At 46.9% G+C, this 14,354-nt stretch overlaps 1 protein-coding gene across 3 annotated transcripts in view; it reads left to right on the top strand.

The window, feature by feature from the left end:
- Positions 1-14,354, top strand: part of DOCK1 (dedicator of cytokinesis 1) — a 552,732-nt gene that overhangs the window by 153,467 nt on the left and 384,911 nt on the right. The gene's annotated exons all lie outside the window — the stretch shown is intronic.

Raw genomic sequence — 14,354 nt, forward strand, 5'->3', positions numbered from 1 at the left:
GACTTGGGCGGGGCGGCCGGAAGGCCAGAAGGAAGGCTGGAGGTGGGGGCCGGCGGGAAGGTGGGGGGATGTTGGGGAAGGCTGGGAAGGGGGAGGGGGTGGGGAGTTGGAGCAGGAAGAGAAGGGAGGGAAAGATGGAGGGGAGAGAAGAGGTGGGTGGAAAGGAAGTTGGAGCCACTTATAGTCATTCCATTACCAAGGCAGGAAGAATTAGTTGCTGCAAGGAAATGCTAACAGGTGTTCAGGGCCTGTGGTGGATCATTCATTCATTCTTCTAGACTGTGAGCCCACTGTTGGGTAGGAACCGTCTCTATGTGTTGCCAAATTGTACTTCCCAAGCGCTTAGTACAGTGCTCTGCACACAGAAAGTGCTCAATAAATATAATAATAATAATGGTATTTGTTAAGCGCTTACTGTGTGCAAAGCACTGTTCTAAGCGCTGGGGAGGTTACAAAGTGATCAGGTTGTCCCACAGGGGGCTCCCAATTTTAATCCCCATTTTCCAGATGAGGTAACTGAGGCCCAGAGAAGTTAAGTGACTTGCCCAAAGTCACACAGCTGACAGTTGGCAGAGCTGGGATTTGACCCCATGACCTCTGACTCCAAAGCCCAGGCTCTTCATCATCATCATCAATCGTATTTATTGAGCACTTACTGTGTGCAGAGCGCTGTACTAAGCGCTTGGGAAGTACACGTTGGCAACATATAGAGACAGTCCCTACCCAGCAGTGGGCTCACAGTCTAAAAGGGGGAGACAGAGAACAAAACCAAACATACTAACAAAATAAAATAAATAGAATAGATATGTACAAGTAAAATAAATAAATAAATAAATAGAGTAATAAATATGTATAAAACATATATACATAGGCTCTTTCCACTGAGCCACAGCAGCTTCTCATATGCAATCAAATATGATTGCATTCATTCTTTCAGTCGTATCTATTGAGTCCTCACTGTGTGCAGTGCACTGTAATAAGCACTTGGAAAGTACAGTTCCGCAACAGAGGCGATCCCTACCCACAGTCCAGAAAGGGAGAGACAGACAACAAAACAAGGAGACAAGCATCCATATAAAAGCGTTTAGTACAGTGCTCTGCATACAGTAAGCGCTCAATAAATACGATCGAATGAGTGGATATGAAAAAATAGAATTATAGATATATACACATCATTAATAAAAAGATAGAATAATAAATATGTACATCAATCAATCAATCGTATTTATTGAGCGCTTACTGTGTGGAGAGTACTGTACTAAGTGCTTGGGATGTACAAGTTGGCAACATATAGAGACAGTCCCTACCCAACAGTGGGCTCACAGTCTGAAAGTGGGAGACAGAGAACAAAACCGAACATATACATTTATACACAAGTGCTGTGGGGTGGAAAGGGAGTGGAGCAGAGGAAGGGAGTCGGGGCGATGGGGAGGAGGAGCAGAGGAAAAGGGGGACTCAGTTGGGAAGGCCTCCTGGAGGAGGTGAGCTTTCAGTAGGGCTTTGGAGGGGGAAGTGAGCTAGTTTGGTGGATGTGAGGAGGGAGGGCATTCCAGGCCAGGGGGAGGATGTGGACCAGGGGACAACGAGGCCCAGTGAGGAGGTTAGCGGTGGCAGAGGAGCGGAGTGTATGGGCTGGGCTGGAAAAGGGGAGAAGGAAGGTGAGGTAAGAGGGGGCGAGATGATGGAGAGCTCTGAAGCCAATAGTGAGTTTTTGCTTGATTCGAAGATTGGTAGGCAGCCACTGGTGACTTTAGAAGAGGGGAGTGACATGCCCAGAGCATTTCTGTACAGAGATAATCCGAGCAGCAGAGTGAAGTATAGACTGAAGTGGGGAGAGACAGGAGGTTGGGAGATCAGAAAGGAGGCTGATGCAGTCATCCAGTCGGGATAGGATGAGAGATTGAACCAATGTGGTAGCCGTTTGGATGGAGAGGAAAGGGAGGATCTTGGCGATGTTATGGAGGTGAGACCGGCAGGTTTTGGTGATGATTGGATGTGTGGGGTGAATTCATTCATTCATTCATTTATTCATTCGTATTTATTGAGCGCTTACTGTGCGCAGAGCACTGTACTAAGCGCTTGTGAAGTACAAGTTGGCGACTTATAGAGATGGTCCCTATCCAACAGCAGGCTCACAGTCTATATATACCTGTATATATGTATATATGGTTGTACATATTTATTACTCTATTTATTTATTTATTTATTTATTTTACTTGTACATTTCTATCCTATTTATTTTATTTTGTTGGTATGTTTGGTTCTGTTCTCTGTCTCCCCCTTTTAGACTGTGAGCCCACTGTTGGGTAGGGACTGTCTCTATGTGTTGCCAATTTGTACTTCCCAAGCGCTTAGTACAGTGCTCTGCACATAGTAAGCGCTCAATAAATACGATTGATTGATTGATTGATAGAAGGGGGAGATTAATAATAATAATGATGGCATTTGTTAAGTGCTTACTACATGCAAAGCACTGTTCTAAGTGCTGGGGAGGATACAAGGTGATCAGGTTGTCCCACGTGGGGCTCCCAGTCTTAATCCACATTTTACAGATGAGGTATCTGAGCCCAGAGACGTGAAGTGACTTGCCCAAAGTCGCACAGCTGACAAGTGGCGGAGCCGGCATTTGAACCCATGACCTCCGACTTCCAAGCCTGGGCTTTTTCCACTGAGCCACGCTGCTTCAGCGTGAAGGAGAGAGCGGAGTCAAGGATGACACCAAGGTTGCAGGCTTGTGAGACGGGAAGGATGGTGGTGCCGTCTACAGTGACGGGAATGTCAGGGAGAGGACAGGGTTTGGGAGGGAAGATAGGGAAGGTTGGTAAGGGGTCCCCTGGGTCCGGCGATGTTGGGACCCCCCCGGGTCTGGCGATATCGGGGCCCCCAGGGTCCGGCAAAATTATCCATCCGGGGTGGAGCGTTCCTGCTGTCCGTCACTTTCCCCAACAGGGGCCATCGATAAGCTCCGCGTGCATGGTTCTTCCTCGCACATGCTCAGCGGTGATGGGAAACAGCCAGGCGGAGCAGATAGAGCGCAGGCTTAGGAGTTAGAAGGTCCTGGTTTCTACTCCGGACTCCACCACATGCTTGCTGGGTGACCTTGGCCAAATCTGGCTCAGTGGAAAGAGCCCGGGCTTTGGAGTCAGAGGTCATGGGTTCAAATCCCGGCTCCGCCAATTGTCAGCTGTGTGACTTTTTCACTTCTCTGGGCCTCAGTTCCCTCATCTGGAAAATGGGGGTGAAGACTGTGAGCCCCCTGGGGGACAACCTGATCACCTTGTAACCTCCCCAGTGCTTAGAACAGTGCTTTACCCGTAGTAAGCGCTTAATAAATGCCATCATTATTATTATTATTATTATTATTATTATTATTATTATTCTCTGGGCCTCAGTTCCCTCATCTGTAAAATGGGGATTGAGACTGTGAGCCCTATGAGGGACAGGAACTGTGTCAATCCTTATTTGCTTGTATCCAACCCCAGAGCTTAGTACAGTGCCTCAAACATAGTAAACACTTAGCAAATAACATTATTATTATTATCATTATTACTAAGCTCCTGCCCTCAATAATAATAATCATAATAATGATGGTATCTGTTAAGCGCTTACTATGTGCCAAGCACTGTTTTAAGTGCCGGGGGGATAAAAGGTAGTCAAGTTGTCCCACGTGGGGCTCACAGTCTTAATCCCCATTTTACAGATGAGGTAACTGAGCACAGAGAAGTGAAGTGACTTTCATTCATTCAATTGTATTTATTGAGAGCTTACTGTGTGCAGAGCACTGTACTAAGTGCTTGGGAAGTCCTAGTCGGCAAAATACAGAGACGGTCCCTACCCAAAAACGGGCTCACAGTCTAGAAGGGGGAGACAGACAACAAAACAAAACATGTAGACAGGTGTCAAAATAGTCAGAACAAATAGAATTAAAACTATATTTCATTCTATTCTAATTCTAAGTGACTTTGGGCAAGTCACTTAACTTCTCTGGGCCTCAGTTCCCTCAGCTGTAAAATGGGGGATGAAGACTGTGAGCCCCCCGTGGGACAACCTGATCACCTTGTAACCTCCCCAGCGCTTAGAACAGTGCCTTGCACATAGTAAGCGTTTAATAAATGCCATCATTATTATACATGCACATCATGATTATTAGACTTGCCCAAAGTCACAGAGCTGACAAGTGGCAGAGCTGGGATTAGAACCCATGACCTCTGACTCCCAAGCCCGGGCTCTTTCCAGTGAGTCGTGCTGCTTCTCCCCCTTCTAGACTGTGAGCCCACTGTTGGGTAGGGACGGTCTCTATATGTTGCCAACTTGTACTTCCCAAGCACTTAGTACAGTGCTCTGCACACAGTAAGCGCTCAATAAATACGATTGATTGATTGCTTGATTGATTCTCACACAGTGCCCTTCACGCTCCCGGCTTTTAGGTGGACGGTGGAATACACCGATGCTCAGCTAGTGTCAGTATTCATTCATTCATTCAATCGTATTTGTTGAGCGCTTACTGTGTGCAGAGCACTGTACTAAGCGCTTGGGAAGTACAAGCTGGCAACATATAGAGACGGTCCCTACCCAACAGTGGGCTCACAGTCTAGAAATCAGTAATAATAATAATAATAATAATGATGACATTTATTAAGCGCTTACTATGTGCAAAGCACTGTTGAGGCGGCCTCCCAGCCCTTCCTGCCGTCGGCGGTTCACACCAGTCCTCCCTCAGCCAACGACTCCCAGCCTTCAGCTGGGATACAGCGTTGTCCGAGTCTTTGTTCTTCCGTGTCCTCACAACGCTCGCTCTGCCCTCCCGGCTTCCGGTCTCCCAATATCATCATCATCATCGTCATCATCAATCGTATTTATTGAGCGCTTACTGTGTGCAGAGCACTGTACTAAGTGCTTGGGAAGTACAAATTGGCAACATGTAGAGACAGTCCCTACGCAACAGTGGGCTCACAGTCTAAAAGGGGGAGACAAAACCAAACATACTAACAAAATAAAATAAATAGAATAGATATGTGCAAGTAAAATAAATAAATAAATAGAGTAATAAATATGTACAAGCATATATACAGGTGCTGTGGGGAAGGGAAGGAGGTAAGATGGGGGGATGGAGAGGGGGATGAGGGGGAGAGGAAGGAAGGGGCTCAGTCTGGGAAGGCCTCCTGGAGGAGGTGAGCTCTCAGTAGGGCCTTGATACCATCATCTCTCCACACCGCAGCTGTTTGGGTCTCATATGTTCCGTCCAGTGTAGCTGTGTGCAGTGTGGACTAGGGAGGGAGGACGGACGCTGCTTGGCATCCAGTATGAGTGCAGTGCCCAGTACACAGAAGCAGCGTGGCTCAGTGGAAAGAGCCCGGGCTTCGGAGTCAGAGGTCACGGGTTCAAATCCCGGCTCCGCCAACCGTCAGCTGTGTGGCTTTGGGCAAGTCACTTCACTTCTCTGCGCCCCAGTTACCTCATCTGTAAAATGGGGATTAAAACCGTGAGCCCTCCGTGGGACAACCTGATCACCTTGTAACCTCCCCAGCATTTAGAACAGTGCTGCGCACATAGTAAGCGCTTAACAAATACCATCATTATTATTATTATTATTATTACAGAGCAGTAGCTGTGTGAGTACTTGCGGGACCAGAAATGCTGGTAGACGTTTAGCTCGGACATTAAGGCGGTCCAGTGGATGAATGTAGCAGAGGGCTCTCAGCTCCTGAGAGCAAGAAACACCATCATGTCAGTCAGACCTCTGACAGTTTTCTGCTGTTTTTCCTCTTCCTCCCTCTCTATTTCTCCTTCCTCTCCCTTCCCCTCTCCTCTCTCCCTTCCTCTCCCGCCTTCTCACCTCCTCTCTTCTCTCCTTCTCTCTCTCCTCTCATCTGTCTTCTTTCCTTTGTTCTCTCTCCCCTCTCTCATCTGTCTTCTCTCCTTTCTCTTTTTCTCTCTCGTTCTCATCTCTCCTGCTCCTGTCTCCTCTTCTCTCTCCCTTCTCTCCCATCTTTTCTCTTTCTCTGCCTCTTCTCTCTCCCCTCTCTACCTCCACTCAATAATAATAATACTGGCATTTGTTAAGCTTACAATGCGCCAGGCACTGTACTAAGCGCTGGGGTGGACACAAGCAAATCAGGTTGGACACAGTCCCTGTCCCATGTGGGGCTCACAGTCTCAATCCCCATTTTACAGATGAGAGAACTGAGGCGTAGAGAAGTGAAGTGATTTGCCCAAGGCCACACAGCAGACAAGTGGTGGAGCCAGGATTAGAACTCATGACCTTCTGATTCCCAGGCCTGTTTTCTATCCACTAAGCCATGCTGCTTCCTCCTCCATCTCCTCTCGCTCTCTTCTCTCTCCCCTTTACCTCCTCTCTCTATTCTTTCTTATTTCTCCTCCCTTTTTTCCCCTCTTCCATCTCCCTCCCCCCATCTCTCTTCTCTCCCTCTCTCTCCCTGTCTCTTTCTCCTCTCTCTCTGTATTTATATTAATAATAATAATTATGGTATTTGTTGAGCGCTTACTACGTGCCAGGAACTCTTCTAAGCACTGTAGTAGATACAAGATAAGTAGAAACACATAGAGGAAGCAGCGTGGCTCAGTGGAAGGGGCACGGGCTTTGGAGTCAGAGGCCGTGGGTTCAAATCCCAGCTCCACCATTGTCAGGTGTGTGACCTTGGGGAAGTCACTTAACCACTCTGGGCTTCAGTTATCTGTAAAATGGGATTAAGACTGTGAGCCCTCCGTGGGACAACCTTCTCACCTTGTAACCTGAACAGTGCTTTGCACATAGTAAGCGCTTAATAAATGCCATCATTATCGTGGGGTTCACAGTCTTAAATCCTCATTTTATAGATGAGGCACAGAGAAGTTAAATGACTCACCCAAGGTCGCACAGCAGACAAGTTTTAGAGCTGGCATTAGAATCCCTGACTTCTTGAATTCCCAGACCCGGGCTCTATCCACAAGCCGTGCTGCTTCTTTCCCTCTCTCCTCTGTCTGCACATAGCAGTTCTAAAATTCCCGTTGCTCCACATCTTTAGCGATGGCGAAGCCCTTGCCTTAGAGAACTGGGAGCCGTGTGGCGAGCTCAGACTCTTCCCTCTGAGCAGCCGGATGAGTCGGCTGGCCGGAATAGGATCGGTCGATTACACGCGTCACGGACAGCGGACTATTGCGAGTGACCTCCGATGGCAGAGAGCCGTTTAATAGCCAGGTCAGGGGAGGGACAGTGTCGGGCCCGTCACGACTCCCGCTTCCCTGCCCGCGTTTCCAAACCCGCGGCCTTCCGCCGTTTCTCATGCGTCAGACACGGGGCGTGAACGTCTGTGCTCCGGGAAAACTCTCCAAAGGAAACTTAAAAGAAACCGAAATAGCAGAATTAATGAAAATGCCAAGCAGGGCACTGAGGGCTGCCGATTGATGTTAAGATCACTGCACGGCTCTGAGGTACCAGGAGGCAGAAGGAGGTTTGGTAGATAACAGAAAGGGGCATGCAGAAGAGGAGGAAATGGTGCCGGAGGTGATTATCTGGGAATCAGAAGGACCCCCTCCAAACTCTAGGCTGTAAGCTCCTTGTGGGTAGGGAAAGGGTCTGTTATTTTACTGCATTGTACTCTCCCAAGCGCGTAGTACAGTGCTTCTGCACACAGTAAGTGCTCAATAAATACCATTTCATTCATTCAGTCGTATTTATTGAGCAGTTACTGTGTGCAGAGCACCATACTAAGCGCTTGAGAAGTACAAGTCGACGACATATAGAGACGGTCCCTACCCACCAACAGGCTCACCTTGTTAAAGAGGGAGACAGACAGCAAAACAAAACATTAACTGACTGACTGACTTGACTCCACCAGTAATAATAATAATAATGATGGCATTTATTAAGCGCTTACTATGTGCCAAGCACTGTTCTAAGCGCTGGGGAGGTTGCAAGGTGATCAGGTTGTCCCACAGGGGGCTCACGGTCTTAATCCCCATTTTACAGACGAGGGAACTGAGGCACAGAGAAGTTAAGTGACTAGCCCAAAGTCACACAGCTGACAGCTGGTGGAGCCAGGATTTGAACCCATAACCTCTGACTCCAAAGCCCGGGCTCTTTCCACTGAGCCACGCTGCTGTGTGACATTGGGCAAGTCACTTCACTTCTCTGGGCATCAGTTACCTTATCTGGAAAATGGGGATTGAGTCTGTGAGCCCCACGTGGGACAGGGACTGTGTCCAACCCGATTTGTTTGTGTCCATCCCAACACTTAGTAAAGTGCCTGGCACACAGTAGGCGCTTACAGGTACCGTAATTATTATCATTATGACATACATATCCATAATTTACTTGTATTAATACCTGTCTCTCCCTCTAAACCGTAAGCTCATCTTGGGTGGAGAACATGTACACCAAATCTGTTATATAATAATAATGATAATGATGGTATTTGTTAAGCGCTTACTATTTGCAGACCACTGTTCTAAACGCTGGGGTGTGTGTGCAAGGTGATCAGGTTGTCCCACGTGGTGCTCACAGTCTTAATCCCCATTTTACAGATGAGGTAACTGAGGCACAGAGAAGTTAAGTGACTTGCCCAAAGTCACACAGCTGACAAGTGGCGGAGCCAGGATAAGAACCCATGACCTCTGAGTCCCAAGCCCGGGCTCTTTCCACTGAGCCACACTACTTCATCAATCGTATTTATCATCAATCGTATTTATTGAGCGCTTACTGTGTGCAGAGCACTGTACTAAGCGCTTGGGAAGCACAAATTGGCAACATATAGAGACAGTCCCTACCCAACAGTGGGCTCACAGTCTAAAAGCTACTTCTTTTATATTGCTTATATTGTTGCATTGTACTCTCCCAAGTGCTTAGTACAGTGCTCTGCCCATGGTTAAGTGCTTAAAAAATACGATCGATTGATTGATCTGCAGGAGATGGCGGGAGGCTTCAGGGAGAGAGGGAGGGGTGTGGGCAGCGGGCGATCCAGTCTGTGATTTGGCTCCTTTTCTGCTTTTCATCCTGGTTCATCGGTCAGGGATTGGGACGGATAAATCCCATTTGGGTTGTCATTTCCCGGACCTGGTGGGGTGATGGAGTGCTTTATCAGAAAACGATGAGCAGCAGAGCGCAATCCCACATCTCCCATTTGCTCATGGCCTGGAAGATTGTTTCGGCAAAAAGCTGATGGCTTTTAGACTGTGAGCCCACTGTTGGGTAGGGACTGTCTCTATATGTTGCCAATTTGTACTTCCCAAGCGCTTAGTACAGTGCTCTGCACATAGTAAGGGCTCAATAAGTACGATTGATGATGAAGTGACGGCCACACCGCAGAAATACGGGGATTTTTCTCGGGGACTGGGCTTGCCTTTGCGAGCTGACTACGGAACAGTTTGTTTGCCAGGCTTTTTGTTGTTCGATGCTGATTAAACATGCTGGCCTGCCTCTCTCCGCTGCATCCCGCTGAAGCGGCGTGGCTCAGTGGGAAGAGCCCGGGCTTTGGATTCAGAGGTCATGGGTTCGAATCCCGGCTCTGCCAATTGTCAGCCGTGTGACTTTGGGCAAGTCACTTCACTTCTCTGGGCCTCAATTGCCTCATCTGCAAAATGGGGATTAAGACTGTGAGCCCCACGTGGGACAACCTGATCCCCTTGTATCCCCCCCAGCGCTTAGAACAGTGCTTTGCACATAGTAAGCGCTCAATAAATACGAATGAATGAATGAATCCCGGCAGCCAGATTACTAACCAAGGCTCTGGGGATTGATCAATCAGTCAGCGGTAGTGTTTGGAAGCTTACGGTGTGCAGAGCGCTGAACTGAGCGCTAATCCCGGCTCCTCCACATATCAGCTGTGTGACTTTGGGCAAGTCACTTCACTTCTCTGTTCCTCTGTTACCTCATCTCTAAAATGGGGATGAAGACTGTGAGCCCCACGTGGGACAACCTGATCACCTTGTATCCCGGCTCCACCACTTGTCAGCTGTGTGACTTTGGGCAAGTCACTTCACTTCTCTGTGCCTCAGTTCCCTCATCTGTAAAATGGGGATGAAGACTGTGAGCCCCATGGGGGACAACCTGATCACCTTGAATCACCCCCAGCACTTAGAACGGTGCTTCACACATAGTAAACACTTAACAAATGCCTCATTATTATGGTATCTACCCCAGGGCTTAGAACAGTGCTTTGCACATAGTAAGAGCTTTGCAAATACCATCATCATCATCATCATCATCATCACAGTGGCCGTCTCCCCCTTTAGACTGTAAACTCACTTTTGGCAGGGAATATGACTACCAACTCTGATATATTGTACTCTGATTCAGTTGTATTTAATTAATTAATTCATTCATTCAATCGTATTTATTGAGCGCTTACTGTGTGCAGAGCACTGGACTAAGTGCTTGGGAAGTACAAGTTGGCAACATATAGAGACGGTCCCTACCCAACAGTGGGCTCACAGCCTAGAAGCTTTTAATTTTAATTTATTTAATGAGCTTTTACTGTGTGCCGAGTGCATAGTACACTGTTCTGTACACAGCAAGTGCTCGCTTGATAAATAGCATTGGTGATGATGATGGTGATAATAATAATAATAATAATGATGGGATTTGTTAAGCGCTTACTATGTGCCAAGCACTGTTCTAAGCGCTGGGGTAGATACAAGGTCATCAAGTTGTCCCACAGGGGGCTCACAGTCTTCATCCCCATTTTACAGATGAGGGAACTGAGGCGCAGAGAATCAATCAATCAATCAATCGTATTTATTGAGCGCTTACTGTGTGCAGAGCACTGTACTAAGTGCTTGGGAAGTACAAGTTGGCAACATATAGAGACAGTCCCTACCCAACAGTGGGCTCACAGTCTAAAAGAGAAGTGAACTGACTTGCCCAAAGTCACACAGCTGATAAGTGGGGAAGCTGGGATTAGAACCCACGACCTCTAACTCCAAAGCCCTGGATCTTTCCACTGAGCCACGCTACTTCTGTAATACATAAATAAATAAATTACTGGAATGGACCTGAGTGTGGTGTAGTGATGTGAGAGTCAGAAGGTCATGGGTTTTTTTTAATGGAATTTATTAAGCGCTTACTATGTGCAAAGCACTGTTCTAAGCACTGGGGAGGTTACAAGGTGATCAGGTTGTCCCACAGGGGGCTCACAGCCTTCACCCCCATTTTCCAGATGAGGGAACTGAGGCCCAGAGAAGCGAAATGACTTGCCCAAATTCACACAGCTGACAAGTGGCAAGGCGGGATTTGAACCCATGACCTTTGACTCCAAAGCCCGGGCTCTTTCCATTGAGCCCCGCTGCTTCTCTCAAGCAGGTTCTAATCCCGGCTCCACCCCCTGTCTGCTGTGTGACCGTGGGTGAGTCGCTTCACTTCTCTGGGCCTGTTACCTCATGAAATGGGGATTGAGACTGTGTGTCCGACATGGGACAGAGACTGTGCCCGACCCGATTTGCTTCATATCCACCCCAGTGCCTAATAAGGGGCCTGGCACGTAGTAAGCACTTAACAAATACCATAATAATAGTTATTAATTTTTATCATATATATGTAGTGCTTAGTACAGTGCTCTGCACACAGTAAGCACTCAATAAATACGATTGAATGAATGAATGAATATATACACACATATATACCTATATATTATACTTGCAATAATTATTATTATTGTGATATTTGTTGAGCACCTAGTGAAGCAGCCTATTGGCTGAGAGTTGGTGTTGAGGAATTCGAGGCAGCGCGTGTAGACAACTCGTTCAGGGAGTTTGGAAAGGAATGGTAGGAGGGATATGGGGCGATAACTAGAAGGTGAGGTGGGGTCAAGAGAGGGTTTTTTTTTTAGGATGGGAGAGACATGGGCATGTTTGAAGGCAGAGGGGAAGGAACCAGTGGAGAGTGAGCGGTTGAAGATGGAAGTTAAGGAGGTGATGATATTTGTGGATGTCTCCCCCTCGTCCCCCTCTCCATCCCCCCATCTTACCTCCTTCCCTTCCCCACAGCACCTGTATATATGTATATATGGTTGTACATATATATTACTCTATTTATTTATTTATTTATTTATTTTACTTGTACATTTCTATCCTATTTATTTTATTTTGTTGGTATGTTTGGTTCTGTTCTCTGTCTCCCCCCTTTTAGACTGTGAGCCCACTGTTGGGTAGGGACTGTCTCTATATGTTGCCAATTTGTACTTCCCAAGCGCTTAGTACAGTGCTCTGCACATAGTAAGCGCTCAATAAATACGATTGATTGATTGATTGATTGATAGTGTTGGGAAGGGTGGTGGTAGTGTCATTCATGGCGGCTGTTGAGTGACACGGTGGGTAAGGGGATGACAAGTGGGCAGGTGAGCCCAGGTTGGGCCATGGCAGGGCGACAGGGACTCGGGCACCAACCAATCAATCATATTTATTGAGCGCTTACCGTTTGCAAAGCAAGAGAGCACAATGAAACAAAATGACTGAGTTGATAGACATGTTTTCTGTAAAGTCTAGAGGGGGAGACAGATGGTAATACAGATAAATAATAATCATAAGAAGAATGATGATGGCATTTGTTAAGTGCTTACTATGTGCCCACCACTGTTCTAAGTGCTGGGGTAGATACAAGGTCATCAGGTTGTCCCACGTGGGGCTCACAGTCTCATCCCCATTTTGCAGATGAGGTCACTGAGGCCCAGAGAAGTTAAGTGACTTGCCCAGGGTCACACAGCTGACAAGTGACGGAGCTGGGATTAGAATATATGTATATTCAATATTCTATATTCTATATCTATATCTATATCTGTAAAGTAGTATTTGTTAAGTGCTTACTATGTGCAAAGCACTGTTCTAATCAATCAAGCAATCGTATTTATTTGAGCACTTACTGTGTGCAGAGCACTGTACTAAGCACTTGGGAAGTACAAGTTCTAAGCGCTGGGGAGGATACAAGGTGATCAGGTTGTCCCACCTGGGGCTCACAGTCTTCATCCCCATTTTCCAGATGAGGGAACTGAGGTCCAGAGAAGTTAAGTGACTTGCCCAGAGTCACACAGCTGACAAGTGACGGAGCTGGGATTAGAATATATATATATATTCTATATTATATATTTATACCTATATCTGTATAGTAGTGTTTAAGTGCTTACTATGTGCAAAGCACTGTTCTAATCAATCAATCAATCGTATTTATTGAGCACTTACTGTGTGCAGAGCACTGTACTAAGCACTTGGGAAGTACAAGTTCTAAGCACTGGGGAAGATACAAGATGATCAGGTTGTCCCACCTGGGGCTCACAGTCTTCATCCCCATTTTCCAGATGAGGGAACTGAGGCCCAGAGAAGTGAAGTGACTTGCCCAAAGTCACACAGCTGACAAGTGTCCTCTGACTCCCATGACCTCTGACTCCCAAGCCTGGGCTCTGTCCACTGAGCCACGCTGCTTCTCAAATAAATCAATCAATTACGGGAATGGACATGAGTGCTGTGGGACAAATCAGGGCGACGCAGTGGGTGAAGAGCAAATGAAGGCTTGGTCTCGGAAGGCCTCTTGGAGGAGCAAAGTGTGCGGGCTCCCCACAGCACCTGTATATATGTATATATGTTTGCACATATTTATTACTCTATTTATTTTACTTGTACATATCTATTCTATTTATTTTATTTTGTTAGTATGTTTGGTTTTGTTCTCTGTCTCCCCCTTTTAGACTGTGAGCCCAATGTTGGGTAGGGACTGTCTCTATATGTTGCCAATTTGTACTTCCCAAGCGCTTTGTACAGTGCTCTGCACATAGTAAGTTCTCAATAAATACGACTGATGATGATGATGATGTGCTTCCCCTAAGGCTTTGTAGATGGGGAGAATAATCGTCTGTCGGGTTTGAGGAGGGAGCATGATCCAGGCTGGAGGGAGGAAGTGGGCGAGAGGTCAGTGGCAAAATAGATGAGATCAAGGAACGGTGAGTAGGTTGGCATTAGAGGGGTGAAATATGCGCGATGGGTTGAAGTAGGAGAGCAGTGGGGCCGAGTATTTGAGGACTTTAAAGCATCATTCTCAATATTTGGTCAATCCGGTGCTTGGGCCCGGGAATTTTTCTTTCTTTTTTCCTTTTGTACTTGGGAATTGTGATGCCCCTTCAAGACTTTGATCCCAACTTGAACACTTGTGTGGTGTCTTGTAATGATAATAATAATAATAATGATGTTTCTAGACTGTAAGCCCACTGTTGGGTAGGGACTGTCTCTATATGTCGCCAGCTTGTACTTCCCAAGCGCTTAGTACAGTGCTCTGCACACAGTAAGCGCTCAATAAATACGATTGATTGATTGATTGACTGGGCCGGCAGGGGTCTTGGTGAGGCTCAGAGAGGGCCGGGGTCGATATTGGCTGT

This window comes from Tachyglossus aculeatus, chromosome 3, assembly GCF_015852505.1.
Source record: "Tachyglossus aculeatus isolate mTacAcu1 chromosome 3, mTacAcu1.pri, whole genome shotgun sequence".
NCBI lineage: Eukaryota > Metazoa > Chordata > Mammalia > Monotremata > Tachyglossidae > Tachyglossus > Tachyglossus aculeatus.